This window comes from Pleurodeles waltl, chromosome 1_2, assembly GCF_031143425.1.
Source record: "Pleurodeles waltl isolate 20211129_DDA chromosome 1_2, aPleWal1.hap1.20221129, whole genome shotgun sequence".
In the NCBI taxonomy this organism is placed as follows: Eukaryota; Metazoa; Chordata; class Amphibia; order Caudata; family Salamandridae; genus Pleurodeles; species Pleurodeles waltl.
The window spans coordinates 481,656,928-481,675,733 of record NC_090437.1 but is presented as its reverse complement, the minus strand read 5'-3'; the positions used below and the strand labels follow the sequence as shown (position 1 = coordinate 481,675,733).

Here is an 18,806-nt window from a genome sequence, read left to right as displayed (position 1 = left end):
TTACAAGAACCCCATACTCCCAGTTGTGATTTTGTATTGATTTTGGGAGTCGAGTACGGCTGTGTTCTTCGTTTGTCCCCCCCTATCTCCCATATACTCTCTCTCAGCGTGATTTGATGAAAGTAGCATTCCCATCTGTTCAGGTCCACTTGTGTGCAATTTTCTCAAACTAGGTCAAACACTGGAAAATTCAATTAGGGCAACTTGATGCACATTTTGTTTGGAGTAAGGTAGAAGTGATGCAAGCAATTATGGACCCTGTGCTTTCTATGACCCTTTGCCCAACTTCACCCTGTTTTGCTTCTTCCACCCCCATATCTATTTAGCTGCAACATTTTCAGCACAGTCCATGACCCTCCCTCAGGTTCCACTGTGGGCTTCAACCACATTGGAAAAACTACATATAAATATCATTAAACCAGGGAAGAATTGGAACAGAACTCCAGCAGTTCCATTGGACAGACCAGGGACACCCTTTTGGCAAAAGAAGGTAAATGCAGGAAAGAACGGACCACTATTACTTTTCTGTCAGGGCGATGGTTTGTTTTAACTCTATGGTAGTTAAACTTAAATAAAATGTTTATGAAGTACACCTTCTTATCATTCCCATCCGTTAATGCAGCAGATTAAGGCCTGCCTTGAAGGTATTGCCGTTTCTACGCAAAAACACACACATTGGGATTTTCTCACATAGCATATTTCCCGAGCATGAACTCTAACCGATGTGTATTTACAAGCAATGCCACTCATGTGCCATTCGCCTACACCCAAGTGACTCTATTGCTTGTAAACATATATAAGACACAAGATTGACACCTTTTACTGAGCCGCCATTTATACATTGGGTTATGGAGACAATCAAAAGATTGCTCCCTCACTGATATTCACACCTGAAACACAAAACCTGGAAATGTAAGAAATTACTACTTAATACAGTGCAAGTGTACAAGTTTTCAATCATACCTGGAGGTGTGCGAGTCAACAAATTGACAGGGAGAGCTGAGCTAAGGGCCTGGCGCGGATCTTACAGCCCTCCCACGAGCTACGCCATGAAAATATTTGCTATGTAAATCATACATTATACATCACTTAAAATATAATAAAGTATCTTCAAACTTCAAAAAAGCCTTAACATTAATAAGGCACATTAAAACTCTGAAATACTTATTAAAAGGGATAGTTTTGTACTAACTGGTACTCTGAAGTTACATACTTGAAAGTGCTTTCATTCGTTAAAATGAAGAAAAAAGAGTTCTGGTGAAATAATTCTTTTTCTTAAGAGAAGTCAATTTATAAAGGCATTTTGGTTTCAGTTTGCACAAATCAACCAGGAAATGGGTATTGATTTGTCTTTCCTTATATTAAGGCTTTGCTTTTACCTCTTAGTTAATTTTATGAAGTTTTTAATCCACCACCACCTCAAGACTAAGGCTGAGCACTTTACATGAGCACCAGTTACAGTACACATGGTCACCTACATTGTTTGTAGGCACAGGGAAATTAAGTGATGTGTCCACAATCACAGGATGTTGAGCCAGAGCAGAGACTCAAACCTGGTTCCCCAGGTCTACTGCTGGCAGCTCTGACAATGTCACATCCAGGGTGCGGGGAGGGAGGCAGGCAGAAGCCACATGAAATCTCAGCTTGTTATGGGCTCGAGGTTCCAATAAGATCTCAAACTGAGCAAGAGCCATGCTTCAGACTCGAGCTTTCAGTGGCTCACCCACCTCTAATAATACAACATTTACATAAGATTCATCATTTGTTACTGTACACTTTTCCGTATAACTAATAATAACATCTATTATTTTTGCCATACGTGTGAAAAAGTTGTATTTCCTAACTCATTTACAAGGCTTCTTTGTTGGTACACACGCCATCTGCAAGGCAAGTATTAAGGTGGGTGGGGGAGAGGAGGTCAGTTGGTGATACCATGTTCAGCAGAGAGCCTTAGTCAAGAACTGACTGGAAACCAAAATCAGCCCTAGCCACAGAGGTCAAACCAGCCCCAAATTGCATGAGGCAGTGACCAGAATAGGACAGTAGTGTTTGGATCATAGCAGCTCATCCTGCTCTGAAAGCAGTCCTCGTACCCACCTACCTGCTATCATAACAAGCACTGGCAAAGCCAACAGGTCTCAGAAATCCGATAGCTATTGGTGGTGTGAATCTTAATGTTTTTTCAACATGTGTATGGAACATTCCTTTACAGCTGACTGCCTGGTACATATGCAGCTGGAATATAACTAAGGCAAAAAGAACAGATGATGGACGGAATGCTGAACAATGCAAACATTCACCCCAATCACAAAGACCTGGATTTAATCAATTGTTATTTTTGCCCACAACACCACCCCAGTTTGGACTCCGCCATGTGCAAATCAATCTTGACCCTGCTCCCCATGGGAGCAGTCCAGCCTGAACTGCCAGGACAAGTCCTCCCTAGACCAGAAACAAGCACTCTGGGACTGGTAAAATACAGGGAGATGGGTGGGGAAAAGTCGAACGCAATCGAGGGCAGGGGTGAGCGGAGGGACGGTAGAATAGAAACAGATGGCGGCAGAGTGGTGAAAGAGAAAAGCAGCAACACTGATGAGGGAGACAGCAAAACTGGTATTACAGCTGCTTCCAGTCTGCTTGCAGCTCTGTCTTGAATGTGCGGCCTGAGGCTACAAATTTCTTTGAATCTCTAAAAAGGCTGCAGCTCACAGAGAGATGCTTGGGCAGCATGCAGACATTGAGTGGTAGAGGAAAGCTGCTTACAGCAAATCACTGTAATTTGACGCTGCAGCAAAACAACAAGCATTTGCAATGCAACAGGTCTCGCATTTGCTCATGTTAGAGCTGAAAGCTTTGTAAACTCCTAACCCGACTTTTCACCTATCGGCTACAGTGCATTGATGTACGTAAGCCGAAAAAGTGCATTTAACTATGTAAATCGCTCGACTTCTGCCAAGCGAAATCGCGCTAGTAAATTAGAGAAAAAGTAGTCTACGAGCCGGACAGAAAATAGCGAGCCTCGCATGTTTTCTATACTTGGTCGATGCGCTCGAGGAGGGCTAGCCACCGGAAAAGGCATGACGTATGCATGCCTTTGACTAATGAAAGCAAGCAGATTTTAATAGGCAAGCCCACTAACCAATGAAAAACACTGACGTGACGTCGACCGGGCTCCGAGCCCTTTTCTAAACCCTAAAGCGTCTCACTGCGATACGCATGCGCGGGCGCATGCAACGCAGACTCGACCCTAAAAACAAAAGGAGAGAGGCACCTACACCCGCACATCACTTAAAACGGCAAGGGATGCACACACTATGAAGCATATCTGGACAAATAAGCATTTTGCATAATTCCAAAATGTTGGAGGAGTTTTGGAAAGTTTCATCATTGGAGCCAAACTTTGTAAGTGGGTGCTATCAACCACAAATGTAAAATGAGAACAGTAAAACAGTTCTATTCAGATACCTATGTGTTCTATTTAAAATTTAGCTTGCCTTGTCATTTTGGCAGCAAGTGATGTTCGTGATTCATCCACTGTTTAAGAAATGCATTTGTTTAAGTACACACGCTTGCATTTTAGTGCTCTGTGTACAAATAAGCATAGTTAACGCTCATGGGCTATATGTATACATGTACACAGGTGTGTTCTACACTGGCGGTGAAAGGCGGAGGGAAGGTAGAGAAGAAACAGATGGGGCAGAGGGGTTAAAGAGAAAACCACGCGTAAGAGAGATGATTGAAAACCCAAGTACTCTTATGGACTGCTTGAAAACAAAAAAATATTTCCAAAAACTCAGGAGCAAGGGAAGAAGACATGTACTTGGTCCATGCGCTATAGGAGGGCCAGAAACAAGAAAAGGGCATGACACCCGCATGCTATGCAATGAGCGCGACGCTGAACTTTACCAATGGGAGGAGTTGGCCAGGCTATAAGTTAGCAGATAGAAAGAAACACGGCTCTTCGAGACAGTGCATGCGCTGTCCAGCCTAAAAAAGGAGCCTGTAGTAATAGCATATATCAAGCAATTTGTAATATGCTGTACATTTTTTTTATTTTGATAGCTATGGGGGGAGCTCGTGAGCTCTTAGTAACAAGGGGCTTGTTCGTGAACATGATGTAGAATGTTTCCTTTCATGTCTGAGGTGACGTTCCAAGAAAGTCAGTTGTCATTTGGCTTCTTGGATGTTGGTCGCTGAGGGACACTTGTGATGTGAATTTTCATTAAACCTCTTGGAAATCATCCTTCATCATGCGCCATTCGCCTCCCCAACTTGACATAAATTGGCAACGAGCTACGGGAAGCAGAACCCTCTTCTTCAGTTAAGTGTCCCTCAACATTGCGGCTACAACGGACATTTTACAGAGGTACTGAAAGCGACTACAATGGACAAATAATTACTTGGAGTGGACCATGTTTATTTAACATTACAAAGGAGAAGATTTATTTTGAGGCCCTTACGGTTTTCTCCTGTGAAAGCGCTTACTGTTTTCTTCTGTGGAGGCGCAGTGATAGAAGGCCTGTGATAACTATTATATCCAGGGTGTTTCCTGGTTCGGACAATTTTGCCTGGTGATCGTGTGTACATTTAAAGGGGCAGTCGCAGCGTGCGTGAAGGAATCCGAGCGCTTTCGAATAGTCAGCAGTGTGTGGAAAAATTGGTGAAGGACACGCCTTTATTTGGTGTTGTTGCTGGATTTAAAGGTGCAGGCACAGCATCTATCGGCGAACGGCACGCACGCCCTTATTTGGCATAGTTGCTGGATTTAAAGGTGCCGGCACAGCGTCTATCACCTTTATTTGGTGTCGTTGATCGAATTAAAGGGGCGGACACAGCGTGTACGTTGCATTCAAAGGAGCAAGCTGACTTGGAATGCTCTGTGATTGTCTTTCTGTTAACGTTGTGTTTCGCTTCTACGGTGATACACACACCTCTGAAACAGAATGTATGTGCACATCTTGTGAGAATGCACATCATGTAAATTTAAACTTATGTTATTGAGGACACGCACATTTTGGAGATAGGTACTGTGCGTACATCGTCACAGAACGCGGTGCGGTGTACACCGCATGAACTGAAGTACAAGCTACTTACCTTCAGTAACAATGTATTTGGTAGAGACATATTCTAGTTGCAGATTCCATACCTTTGAATTTCCCCAGGCGTCAGACTGGATCCGGATATTTTTCTTCGTGCAGTACCTCTCTGCGCACTGTCAGGTGGCGTCAGTCGACTCCGCGGGTGTCGCTGGTGTCGTGCTCACTGTGATGACGTCGCGGTTGTATATAGGTGCCACCTGACGTCAGTTTCTTTTCACGACTTTCCAAGCCAGTAGGGCGGAGCCATGAAGAAAACAGAGTGGTGCGCCAAAACTAGGGCCCTTAAGGGGAAGTTCCTGTCCCTAGAAATCAGTTCGCAGTGTGGGTGGGTCGGTAAGGATTCTGCAACTAGAATATGTCTCTACCAGATATATGGTTACCGAAGGTAAGTAACTTGTACATCTGATAGACTTCTAGTTGCTGATTCCTTACCTTTGAATAGATACCAGAGCAATACCATCCCCGGTGGTGGGCTGCGAACCAAGATCACACCAAGAAGTCCTTTAGGATCGAACGACCAAAGTAGCCGTCTCTCCAGACCAGATTGTCTAGACAGTAGTGTTTGGTCAAAGTGACAGATGTCCAGGACTGGAATGCCTTGTGCTATCACTGTGGTAGCAGCAGTAGCTCTGGTGGAGTGAGCTCGCAAACCTTCGGGAGGTTGCTTTTTAGCCAGAGCGTAGCACATTTTGAGGCACAAGAGTACCCATCATGAAATGGTCCTCTTCTGCACCGCCTTCCCCTTCTTTGCACCCACATACCCTACAAAGAGTTGATCGTCCACCCAGAAGTCTTTGGTACGATCAAGATAGAATGCCAACACTCTTTTTGGGTCCAGACGTTGGAGTCTCTCCTCTTCATGAGAGAGATGTGGGGGTGCATAAAAGGTAGGCAAGGTGATGGACTGTCCAACATGGAAGGGTGCCACTACCTTAGGTAGAAAATAAGCCCTCATGTGAAGCAATGTCAGGATGTATGGCAAGAAAAGCTGGCTTAGATGACAGAGTCTGGAGTTCCCTAACTCTGCGGGCAGAAGTAATGGCAGCTAAAAAGACAGTCTTTATAGTTAAGAGCCGTAAAGGACAAGGACAGTTGTGATGCAGTTCAAACGGGGTACACATAAGGTATGTTAAGACCAAGTTGAGATCCCATTGGGGCATGATGAATGGGATAGGAGGAAAGAGATGTGCGAGGCCTTTAAGAAACCTCCCTACTATGGGAGATTTAAATAAGGAAGGCTGATCTGGTAACCTCAAGAAAGCAGAGATAGCAGAGAGATATCCCTTAAGAGTGCCCAAGGTGGAACCCTGACGGGCAAGGGAAAGAATAAAGAGAAGGACTTGAGAAAGAGGAGCAGATAGAGGATCGACAGATTTGTCAATGCACCATGCCTCAAATTTCTTCCAACGACAGGCGTATACAGTTTTGGTTGAGGGACGCCTGGCTGCCAAGAGAACGTCACAGACTTCGGGTGGCAGGTCAAAAGACGTCAACTGTCGCCGCTCAATCTCCATGCATGAAGGCGCTGAGTTGACAGGTTCGGGTGGAGGAACCTCCCCTGCTGCTGCGACAGAAGATCCTGCCGAAGGAGCAGTCTGATGGGAGGAACTATGGCCATGTTCAAGAGCTCGGGATACAAGACTCTTCGTGCCCAGTCCGGAACCACCAGTATTACTTGGGCCCGGTCTTGCCTGATATTCTTCAGAACTCTGGGCAGAAGTCGTATAGGTGGAAAGGCGTATATGACGGCTGAATTCCACTTGTGACTAAAAGCGTCGCCGAGCGAGTGCCGCCTTGGAAACTCCAGCGCGTAAAACAGCTGACAATGCACGTTCTCTACGGAGGCAACCAAGTCTAACCAACGTTCTCCCCACCGCAGGAAGAGAGCTTGCGCCACCTCTGGATGGAGACACCATTCGTGATCGACCATGCATCATCGGCTGAGTTCGTCTGCTGTGGCATTCAAGGAGCCTGCCAGGTGTTGAACCACCAGGGAAATACCCTGATGCTCCAGCCAAGTCCAGGGCCTCTTGACAAAGTGTCCACACCCCCACTCCGCCTTGTTTGTTGCAATACCACATGGTGGTGGTGTTGTCTGTGTACACCTGCACTGCTTTCCACTTTTGGGAGGGAAGAAATGCTTTTAATGCTAGTTGAATCACTCAGAGCTCCAGATGACTGATATGGAGTCCGGTTTCCCCCGGAGACCAGATGCCACGAAAGGGGCGAAAGGTGGACTGCTGGGGTCCAGGAGCAGGTGCGAGGCCAAGGGACTGGGCCGTGGCTTGGGAATCCTTAAAGCGCTTGAGCACCGAGTCCGCCTCATCTTTGAAGAGACGTGTGCCATCAAAGGGCATGTCCATCAAGGATTGCTGGACATCCCCTGAAAAGACAGATTTTCTCAGCCAGGCGTGGCGTCTCAATGCCACCGTCGATGAAACCGATCTTCCCAGAGAGTCGGTCGTATCCAGTCCACAATGAATCATGAACTTCGCTGCATTCCTCCCATCTGTTACGGCTTGGGAAAGGACAGTCCGGGCATCCTCCGGAACTGCAGGCAGCACTTGCACAACCATATCCCAGAGAGTATGGGAATAGCGGCCCAAAAGGCATGCAATGTTCATGGACTGCAGCGCTAGACTGTTGGACGAAAACAACTTCTTCCCCAAATTATCCAGCCTTTTTGATTCCCTAACTAGTTGTGCAGCAGGGAATGCGCCAGATGAAGAAGAAGCCTGGATGACAAGGCTCTCAGGCATGAGATGTTTGGTGAGAAATTTTGGGACCGACGGCTCAGGCCGATGGCGGCAGGCAATTATCCTATTTACAGGAGCCCCTGTGCTGAGTCTGGAACAAGTACCCAAAAGGACATCTGGGAGGAATGGGCTTGGAAGAGGAAGACCCCAGTTGAAGCACGTCGGTTAGGATATTAGGCCTAACCTCCACAGAAGGTAGCTCCAGGTCCAGGACTTCAGCCGCCATTCTCACCACCATGGAATAAGAAGCACCCTCCTCCGTAGCCACGCTAGGAGAGGAAAGCATACCAGTGTCAGGGGAGGTGTCTAAACCATTGGCATCACCCAAATCCTGCACCCACTCCAGTCCATTTGGGGGTCAAGCTGGTATTCTAAAGGGTCCAGCGTCCCCTCCATACTCTCCCCGTATCCATACCCACAAGAATAAGGGTCTGGATCAACCCTGGCCCCAGGAGAGCCCATAGAGAATGGAATCTGTGTCGAGCGACATTGTTCCGACTCCGGGTCGTCGGGTAGGAGGATGAGATCAACGTTGATTGTGGGCCCAACCGACGTCGGGAGCGTTGATGTCTGACCTGATGCCGGGGAAGGTCGCCGTGGCACAACCGGCATCAGGACAGATCCGCAATTGGATCCAGAGGGGCCCTCCCGAGCCGTGGCCGAAGCAGACTACTCTGAACCAGAGGGAGCCCCCACCGATTCACCTGTGCCCGCAGGTGCCAAAGGTAGGCCGGAATGACCAAAAATGAGGAGCATAGCCTCATAAAATTCTTTAAGTTGGGCAGGGGTCGCTCCGGCTCACGGAAAGTCGGGGAAGTGCAGAGACGACCCAGATGAAGGCTCCGTTGACGGAGGCCTAGAGCGTTGACGCTCTTCCCGCTTTGCGTCATCCGATTGATGGGGTGAAGTCGAAGAACGCTTGTCCTTGTTCGACTTCTTTTTGTGACCTGAATGTCCCAATGACTTGGAGGACGAGGAGTGGTGGTGACTCCACGGCTGGTCTCGAGAACTTCCTCGAAGAACAAGACCGTGAGCGCCACTAAGTCGGGTGTTGGGCCGCCATGAGCTTTAGGGACCGCTTCCTCAAAGCTTTCGGGTTCATGACCAGACACTCTGAGGACGACTGAGGCGTGATTGCGCTCCAGACATCAAAGAAACACGAGGTGCGGATCCGTCACCAACATAGTTCGGTGACCGGAGTCGCAAGGCTTGAATCCGGTCTTGCGGGACATCCCACAACGCATCCACGAACTCGTCAAAAACTGCGACAAAAGTATCGACATAGTCAAAAAATGACTGAGGTAGCTCTCTCCAGATCTACGCATAGGCTGGCACGGAAAGAAAAGAACTGATGTCAGCGCACTGGGGTGGCGCCAATATACGACTATGACATCACGATGAACAGAACACCAACGATGCCTGGGGAGTCAACCGACGGCACGCAGAAGTTCTGCTCGAAGAAAAATCTCCGGATCCATTCTGATGCCTGGGGAAATTCAAAGGTAAGGAATCTGCAACTAGAAGTCTCTATCAGATATGTACATTCATGTTTTACTGGATATTCACTTACATTTTATAGAGAATCTTGTCTAGGTTGTCCATAAAATAGGTAATTAGGAGTTTGTGCTCAGTTTCTTTGAAAAGCATGTTTAATTTATGGAAGTACTTTACAAAGTAGTGATTTTTGTTTTGTGAACTTGGTTTTACGTTCAGTCTTAACTGGCACATTGTATAAGGTTAAGGTGGTGCATTTCAATCATGCAAATGGCAAATTTGCCTAGTGCATTCTTGAATGAACCAGGGGTGCCTAAAGCTAGATGGAGCCAATGGTATAGGTCATTTAACAGCTATTTAGTTGCCACTGATGGGGTGGGATTTCGAGCTGCAAGGAAGAAAGCCTTATTGTACTATTGTTTAGGGATGGAAGGGCAGAGGATATTTGATCATTTACCAGCAGTTGGGTTGCAATTAACCTCCAAGATGGAGTAGTACACTGAAGTGGTTTTGAGATTAGAGAAGCATTTTGAAAAAGAACCCAGTATAATTGTAAAGAGACATAAATTAATTACGCGTACACAACATGAACATGAAACAATTCATGATTCTATAGCTGAGCTAAGAATTTTAGCTTCTTCATGTGAATTTGAAGGTCTGATTGAACAGTATTTAAGGGATCAGTTAGTACTGAATTGTTTTGATCACAAGGTGCAAGAGAGACTATTATGTAGTAGGAACCCAACTTTAACAGAAACATTAGATATTGCAAGAGGGATTGAGAGGTCTCTGTTGGCTTCTAAGGAACTAAACAAAAACAAGAATGCTTCTACCAAGAGTGTCAATGCTATTTCATGTAAAGTGAAACCTACAATACAAAATAATATGGAAGGAAGGAAAAATGACAAAAGTGGTGTATGCTTTAGGTGTGGCTCGAAAAAATATTTGGACAATGCCACTAACTGTCCTGCAATTGGTAAATCATGCTCAAAGTGCAAAAGGGTTGGGCATTTTGCACGAGTGTGTAGGAATTCATCCTTGATAATGCTGGTTGAAAATACAGATGTACATGAAACCTCTTCGAGTACAAGTGAGGATGAAATTAACAAAAGTGTGGTGTCATCGATCAAAATGATTGATACTGATGCTGAAAAAGTTCACAGAGGTGGAGATCCAGTTTGTGAAGTAAAAATGGGCGATTGTTCCATCCAAGTTACTGTTGATTCAGGATCACCCATTACCATTATTTCTGATAAACTATTTATGGAAAGATGGCAAGGGTTGGAACTTTCTCCTCCAGATATACACACAGTTGCTTCTTGTGGTCAGGAAATTGATTTATGTGGATACATCATGAAGAATTAGCAATATAAGGAAAGATCCATTTGTTCCAAGCTTTATGTTGCCAAACAAGGTCACAATATATTGGGATGGAAGGGCCAGGGGAAGTTTGGGATGGTTCTCAGGCCTGGGACTTCACAACCAATTTATTTGGTTAATGATGATCACATTAACACTTTGGAAGATATTTGGTCAAAACACCAGGGAGTTTTTGAGGAAAAGTTGAGAGTTGTTAAAGGGTTTCAACATAAAACAATTTTGAAGCCTAATTCTATTCCGGTCGTCCACAGAGAAATGTTAGAGTTAGAAATGTTCTTCTCTGCATCAGACAGAAGCTTAAAGATCACTTAATACTGTTATGTGTGGATGGGGTGATTAAACACATTGAATCCTCACAATGGATTTCTCCCATGGTGGTAGACTTTAAAAAGTCTGGAGACTTGAGACTTTGTGCTGACTTGAGATCTTTGAACAAAAACATCCAAGTAGATTGTTTTCCTTTGCCGAGAACTCATGATATGATAGCACAACTGGGTGGTATGAAGATTTTTTCCACAATTGATTTTAGAGCTGCTTATCATCAGGTTGAACTCACCTATGATTCTAGAGATTTAACAGCTTTTAATACACAGTTTGATGCTTTTCGGTTCTTAAGAATGCCGTTTAGCCTGGCTTCAGCAGCTTCTGTTTTCCAGAAACTAATGTACAGGCTATTTGGTGAGGAAAAGGAGGTGTTGACTTATCAAGGCGATATTTTGATATGCTCAGTGTAGGAAGTTGGCTCTGTATATACTATCTCAAAGTAAGAGATAGTGTGCACAGAGTCCAAGGGTTCCCCTTAGAGGTATGACAGTGGCAAAATTAGATAATTCTAATGCTCTATTTTGTGGTAGTGTGGTCGAGCAGTAGGCTTATCAGAGGGTAGTGTTAAGCACTTGTACACACAGGCAATAAATGAGGCACACACACTCAAAGACTTAACTCCAGGCCAATAGTTTTTATATAGAAAAATATATTTTCTTAATTTATTTTTAGAACCACAAGTTCAAGATTTGAAGTAAATACATAAAATAAAGGTACTCCACACAGGTAAGTTAGGAACTTTGAATTAGAGCAATAGCATACACAGTGTTAGTAAAAATGGCAATAAGCTATTTTAAAAGTGGACACAGTGCAAAAATCAACAGTTCCTGGGAGAGGTAAGTAAGACACTTACAAGTCTAAGTTCCTGGGCATAATGGCAGCCCACCATTAAGGGTTCAAGGCAACCCCAAAGTTACCACACCAGCAGCTCAGGGTCACGCAGGTGCAGAGGTCAAAGAGGTTCCCAAAACACATAGGCGCCTATGAAGAATAGGGGTGCTTTCGTTACAGTCTACCTACAGGTAAGTACCTGCGTCTTCAGAGGGCAGACTGGGCAGGTTGTAGAGCACTGGGGGGGGGGGGGGGGGGAGGGGGGGGGTTAGGGGGGACACAAGTGGTCACACAAAACACACCCTCAGCGGCACAGCGGTGGCCGGGTGCAGTGTGCAAAGCAGGAGTCGGGTTCTGTATTGGATTCAATGGACGGACCCGGGGGTCACTCTAGAGGTGCAGGCAGGGCACAGAGGGGCTTCTCGGGCCAGCCACCAACTGGGCTAGGCAGAGGGTCGCCTGGGGGTCACTCATGCACTGAGGTTCGGTTACTTCTGGTCCTGGGGGCTGCGGTGCAGTTCTTGGTTCAGGCTTCTGGTTCCTTGTTACAGGCAGTCGCGGTCAGGGGGAGCCTCTGGATTCTCTCTGCGTCGCTGTGAGGGTCCAGGGGGGTCGTCTCGGGCTACTCACGAGGTTGCAGTCGCCTGGGAGTCCTTCCTGTAGTGTTGGTTCTCTGGAGCTTGAGCCTAGGGCGTCGGGTGAAGCCTCACGCTTCTGGCAGAAAGAGTGAGGTCTTTAAAAGTTGCAAGAAAGTTTCAAAGTTGTTGTTGTTTTTTAACAGAGTCGTTGTTCACTGGAGTTTCTTGGTCCTTTGGTTCAGGGCAGTCCTCTGAGGCTTCAGAGGTCGCTGGTCCCCGTCGGATGCGTCGCTGTGCAGGTCCTTTGAGTCTGGAGACAGGCCGGTAGGGCTAAGGCCAAAGCAGTTGCCGTCTCCGTCGTCTCTGCAGAGCTTTCAGTTCAGCAGTCCTTGTTTCAGGTTGCAGGAATCTGATTTCCTGGGGTCTGGGGTGCCCCTAAATACTAAATTTAGGAGTGTGTTTAGGTCTGGGAGGGCAGTAGCCAATGGCTACTGTCCTGGAGGGTGGCTACACCCTCTTTGTGCCTCCTCCCTGAGGGGAGGGGGGCACATCCCTAATCCCATTGGGGGATTCCTCCAAAACAAAGATGGAGGATTTCTAAAGGCAGGGGTCACCTCAGCTCAGGGCACCTTAGGGGCTGTCCTGACTGGTGGGTGATTCCTCCTTGTTTTCCTAATTATCTCCTCCAGCGTGGCCGCCAAAAGTGGGGGCAGCGGCCGAAGGGTCGGGCATCTCCACTAGCTGGGATGCCCTGTGGCGCTGTAACAAAGGGGGTGAGCCTTTGAGGCTCACCGCCAGGTGTTACAGTTCCTGCAGGGGGAGGTGTAAAGCACCTCCACCCAGTGCATGCTTTGTTCCTGGCCACAGAGTGACAAAGGCACTCTCCCCATGTGGCCAGCAACTCGTCTGGTTGTGGCAGGCTGTCAGAAACTGGCCAGCCCCACACTAGAAGTCGGATTGGTATTCAGGGGGCACTTCTAAGATGCCCTCTGGATGCATTTTACAATAAATTCCACACTGGCATCAGTGTGCATTCATGGTGCTGAGAAGTTTAGATACCAAACTTCCCAGATTTCAGTGCAGCCATTATGGCACTGTGGAGTTCGTGTTTGACAAACTCCCAGACCATATACTCTTATGGCTACCCTGCACTTACAATGTCTAAGGTTTTGCTTAGACACTGTAGGGGAAAAGTATTCATGCACATATGCCCTCACCTGTGGTATAGTGCACCCTACCTTAGAGCTGTAAGGCCTGCTAGAGGGGTGACTTACCTATGCCACAGGCAGTGTCATGTTGGCATGGCACTCTGAGGGGAGTGCCATGTCGACTTAGTCACTTTCGCCCCACCAGCGCACACAAGCTGTGAGGCAGTGTGCATGTGCTGAGTGAGGGGTCCCCAGGGTGGCATAAGACATGCTGCAGCCCTTAGAGACCTTCCCTTGCACCAGGGCCCCTGGTACCAGGGGGTACCAGTTACAAGGGACTTATCGGAGTGCCAAGGCTGTGCCTATTGTGGAAGCAAATGTACAGTTTAGGGAAAGAACACTGGTGCTGAGGCCTGGTTAGCAGGGTCCCAGCACACTTTCAATCATAACTTGGCATCAGCAAAGGCAAAAAGTCAGGGGGTAACCATGCCAAGGAGGCATTTCCTTACACACAAGATAAGTGAGGATGGAATTAAACCAACGAATTACCTGTTAGCGGCAATAGAAAAGTGTTTGCACCATCTTAATAAGGATCAATTAAGATCTTTTCTGGGGATATTATTCCAAGTTTGTGCAAAATTTTGCCTTGCAGAGTTAGCCTTTGAGAAGGCTCTTAAAGAAGAATGTGAAATTTGTTTGGGAGCAAGAACAAATGGAGTCTTTTAATGTGTTGAAGAACCTTATCATCAAGGCACCGGCTATACAACCTTTCAACGAGAAAGCTACTTCTGTGGTAACTGTATAGACGCTAGTAATTATGGGATCAGAGCCATACTTACACAACTGTATGAAGGTCAAGAAACTACTGTGGCTTTTGCATCTCAAAGACTGACATCGTCTGAGGACAATTACAGTACGATTGAGAAGGAAGCTTTAGCGCGTGTATGGGTGTTCATCATTTTTCTACTTATTTATGGGGTAGAGAATTTGTAGTGGTCACTGATCACAAACCATTGACGTATATGCGGAATGAAAGCGGGATGAGTAATGCTAGTCCCAGGTTGATTAGACTTTTGTAAAAAAATGCATGTTTTCAATTCCAAAATTAAACACATTTAAGGAGAGGAAAACTGCAGGGCTGATTTTCTGTCTAGATGTCCAATGAATGAAAATGAAGATTCTGTAAATACTGGTGAAGTGGAAAAAGAAATGGTGATTGGCATGATTGATGGTCTTGTCGCATCGGAAGGTGTTATTTTTAGGGACTGTTGGGGGAACAAGTTAGAAAGTGATCAGACCCTAAGAATTTTGAAGTGTTACATAAGTAGTGGGTGGCCAAGAGAAGGTCAAGTGGCGGAAGACTTAAGACCTTTTTTTTTTTTAAAGTAAAAGAGGAGTTGAGTGTGGGAAAGAACTTGGTGACGAGAGGTACTAAGTTTATTCCTCCAACTGAACTGAGGAGTGGTTTAGTCAAATTGGCTCACAAGCTGAGAGGTCTATAAGTATGAGGAATACACCTTGGTGTCCCGTGGGTTTCCCGGATTGGCCATTGGAGAAAATTGGCATGGATTTCATTGGTCCTGTTGGTGGGTTGAATGAAGGGAAAAGATTTGTGCTGGTGATTGTGGACTACCACTCGAAATGGGTGTCGTACAAATTTATGAGAGAACCTAATACCTCATGTGTGTTAACATTTTTAAGGAAACTATTTCTGTCAGAAGGGGTTCCTGCCTTTCTGTTTACGGATAATGGTGTACAGTTTGTTTCGCATAAAATGAAAACATTTCTTAACAACTTAGGGATAAAACATTTGACAACTGCGCTTTATAGTCCTCAAGGTAATGGTATGGTAGAAAGTTAATCGCAGGGTGAAAGAAACCATACAATTGGCTACAGAAGCTAGTGGGTCAGTTCAAGAAGCAGTTTGGGATAGAATTTGGTGCTATAATAATACTTCACATTCTACAACTGGTGTAACTCCTTTTGCAGTATTGAGAGGTAGGCACTCATTTAACGAGTTATCACCGATGTGGGTGATTGAGAGGTCTGTGCCGGACAAGAATATCCCAAGTTTTGAGTCAATTAAAAACAAAGTGGAAGTTTTGCAGACCAAGGCCAAAAGCAGATATGATGAACTTAAAAAAGTGAGGGCGGCAGATTTCAAGACTGGGGAACGAGTAAGAATAAGGAGACCTTACAAGGTGAGAGGTTCTAAGTACTTCCAAGAAACAAAAGTTGTTCAGGTAACCAAACACTCTGTCAAAGTGGAAGGAGGCAAGTGGTGGAGTAAAAGGAAAGTTGCTAGATTGGGCAAAGAAGCGGAAGCACAAGGTTTCCAGTTAAAGTGCAAAGACTTAGGAGATGCTACAGCTGGTCTGAGGAGTGAAAACAGCTTGCTGGAGAGGGTGACTTTTTCTGATGGAGGCTGTGTTATAAGTGGTGGTGTCAGTGGAATGGTTGAGGGTGAGGCTGGAGAGAGGGATGACATCAGTGACATTGATCAAGAGGAAATTCAGAATCATGCTCAAGGAGAGACAGCCAAGGTGGTTGAGAATCAGCATGATTAACAAGAAAGATTTCCTGAAAAGATACAAAAATCTAAAAGAGTGATTAACAAACCAAAATATTTAGAAGACTTTGTTTTGGATTAATTAGAGGTAGTGAGCTTATAGTCATTCGATGCTGTGTTTCCTTTTTGGTTTTGGGGATGTTATGTTTTTTGCAATGTTTCTTTTGTTGTCATTGAGGAAGGCAGATGTGTTATGTGCTGTAAGTTTTCATTATTTTCATTGCTATGGGGGGAGCTCGTGAGCGCTTAGTAACAAGGGGTTTGCTCGTAAACATGATGTAGAATGTTTCCTTTCATTTCTGAGGCGACGTTCCAAGAACGTCAGTTGTGGTTTGGCTTCTTGGATGTCGGTCGCTGAGGGACACTTGTGATGTGAATTTTCATTAAACCTCTCGGAATTCATCCTTCATGTGTGTCATTCGTCTCCCCGACTTGACACAACTCCTACTGTGGAAGATGCACTAAGACAACACCGCTGGGTAAATAAAATGCTCATTTCAGACAGACCTGATAATCGACGACAAACTCAAACTCACTCCACACACAGTGACAATCATTTCAAAAGGTACCTTTTATCTTATCGGCTGTCTGACATGAAAATGTATGCCTGACATGGTTAAGTAATTACATTGTGAGGAACACACACAAAGAAACCACATCTGCACCACGCACACACACACACACACACACACACACACACACACACACACACACATATATATATATATATATATATATATATATATATACACCCCCCCCCCTTTGGAAAACCTTTGAAGGAAATTTGTAGCTGGCACATTCTGGTGAGTGAGGCTCTGGTATCTGAATGAGAAGCATTCAACTCAGCACCTACAGCAATCCATCTTTAGTGCAGTAATCTGGGCACTCCCTGTGACATGGTCACGTTTTACTAGTGAACCACACTACCGTGTGCTTTAAAGACCTCACAGTTATGTAACATGATATATATGGAATATATGCAGCTGGAGAGAGCAAGGATGCTAAAAAGGCGGCACAAAATACAAAAGCTGTAAACTGTCTTCAAAATCATGTGGTAGGTATGGGAAATGTTTTGTTTTCATGACCTATTTATAGGTCAGTGATACGTATTTAGCTCTGAATTAAGCCTACGATCGGCTCTTGTAACTTAAAGGGGCAGTGTTTAAAAACGGGCCAGGCGTTGATCCACCAAGAAACGGAAAGAAAGTAAGGTATTTTTCTTCTGAAGTAAGCATACACAACTCTTTTTGGCCCTGGTGTAAATATCAGAAGTGGAAAGTGGGCACACAACAAATCCGAAATGTGAAAACATCGGTTTAAAAATACGTCCTGGAATTGGCTGAGCTGGAGGTCTCCAACATATCACTTTTGTTTTAGTCTTTCATTGACAGCTGGATGGATAACTCACGGCAAGTTGTTTTCTTTTTAGAAAAAACAATAGTGAACGTTAAGGTTGTACGTTTGTGTCCCGCCAATGCCTGTTATTCGACTGAGGTCAGTAGATTACCAACAACAAAGATAGATATTCTTTTGAAAACATTTTTTTTTTTTTTTTTTTTTTTTTAATGGGGATGTACTCGACAACTGATCTTAATGGAACAGCAATGTTGCCAGCGAGCAAAGGTGATAACATTACAATTTCAAGATGATCCTCACGTACATCTTGTTGGTGCGACTGAGAAACACAAGTCAATGCCCACTTCAGGACAAACATGCAGCGCTATAACGGTGCACGTCTGTACAGATGCCTTCGGATTCAATAGGATTTTCAAAACACCTTCTCCGCCTCCAAATTATAACTCAGATTTCATCCTTTGGACCAAAGAGAACCGGACTACTATGTAAGGTTAGTGGGGGAAAGGAGATGATGGGGGGGGGGGGGGGGGGGAAACCATGATTACTGCTGCACGAGCGTGACAGAAAGTTGCAAAAGAAGCTGCAAACAACATTAATAAGTCCGGATGCAGACTCTTTGAGATAGGTCGGACTTAAAAGTGAATGCACATTAGCCCAAACGCCTTGGAACTGCCAAACTTTTTTTTTTTTATGTCAAATGTGCACATTGTGCAGAAGCAATGCGTTCATTGGCAGTGTGTACACTTGTATATAGGTATGTTGCACACGGGCAGGGAAAAGCAGAGGGAGGGTAGAGAATAAACAAACAAGAGCAGAGCAACACCACGGATAAGGGAGACAGCCTGAAAACACAAGTACTCCTATGTAGTGCTTGAAATCAAAGAAAAAAAATAGCGCCGAAAACCAGAAGCAGTGGAAGGAGACATGTACTTGGTCCATGCGCTATGGGAGGGCCAAAACAATTAGAGGACATGGCGCCCCACGTGCCAGGACGAATGCCATCAAAGAAAATGAGAGCAACGCTGAACTTTAACAATGGCAGGAGGTGGGCGGGCTGTAAGCCCAGAGATAAAAGGCAACACGTCTCTTCAAGACAGCGCAGGCACTGTCTAGAAGAGACCTAAAAATGCCACAGTGGCAATTAGTTGCATGCCCAAGCTGCGTTCAGATGGGTGCTTTATACAGCAATGTGAACGGTGCAGATGGCAAAGTTAAGAGAGCCGCCACAATATGACACTGGGTCACACTAGCAGTTAGGTGAAAGGGTGAGA

At 45.3% G+C, this 18,806-nt stretch overlaps 1 protein-coding gene across 1 annotated transcript in view; it reads right to left on the bottom strand.

Moving 5' to 3' along the window:
* PAPSS1 (3'-phosphoadenosine 5'-phosphosulfate synthase 1) overlaps positions 1–18,806 on the bottom strand; it is a 340,888-nt gene that overhangs the window by 44,131 nt on the left and 277,951 nt on the right. The gene's annotated exons all lie outside the window — the stretch shown is intronic.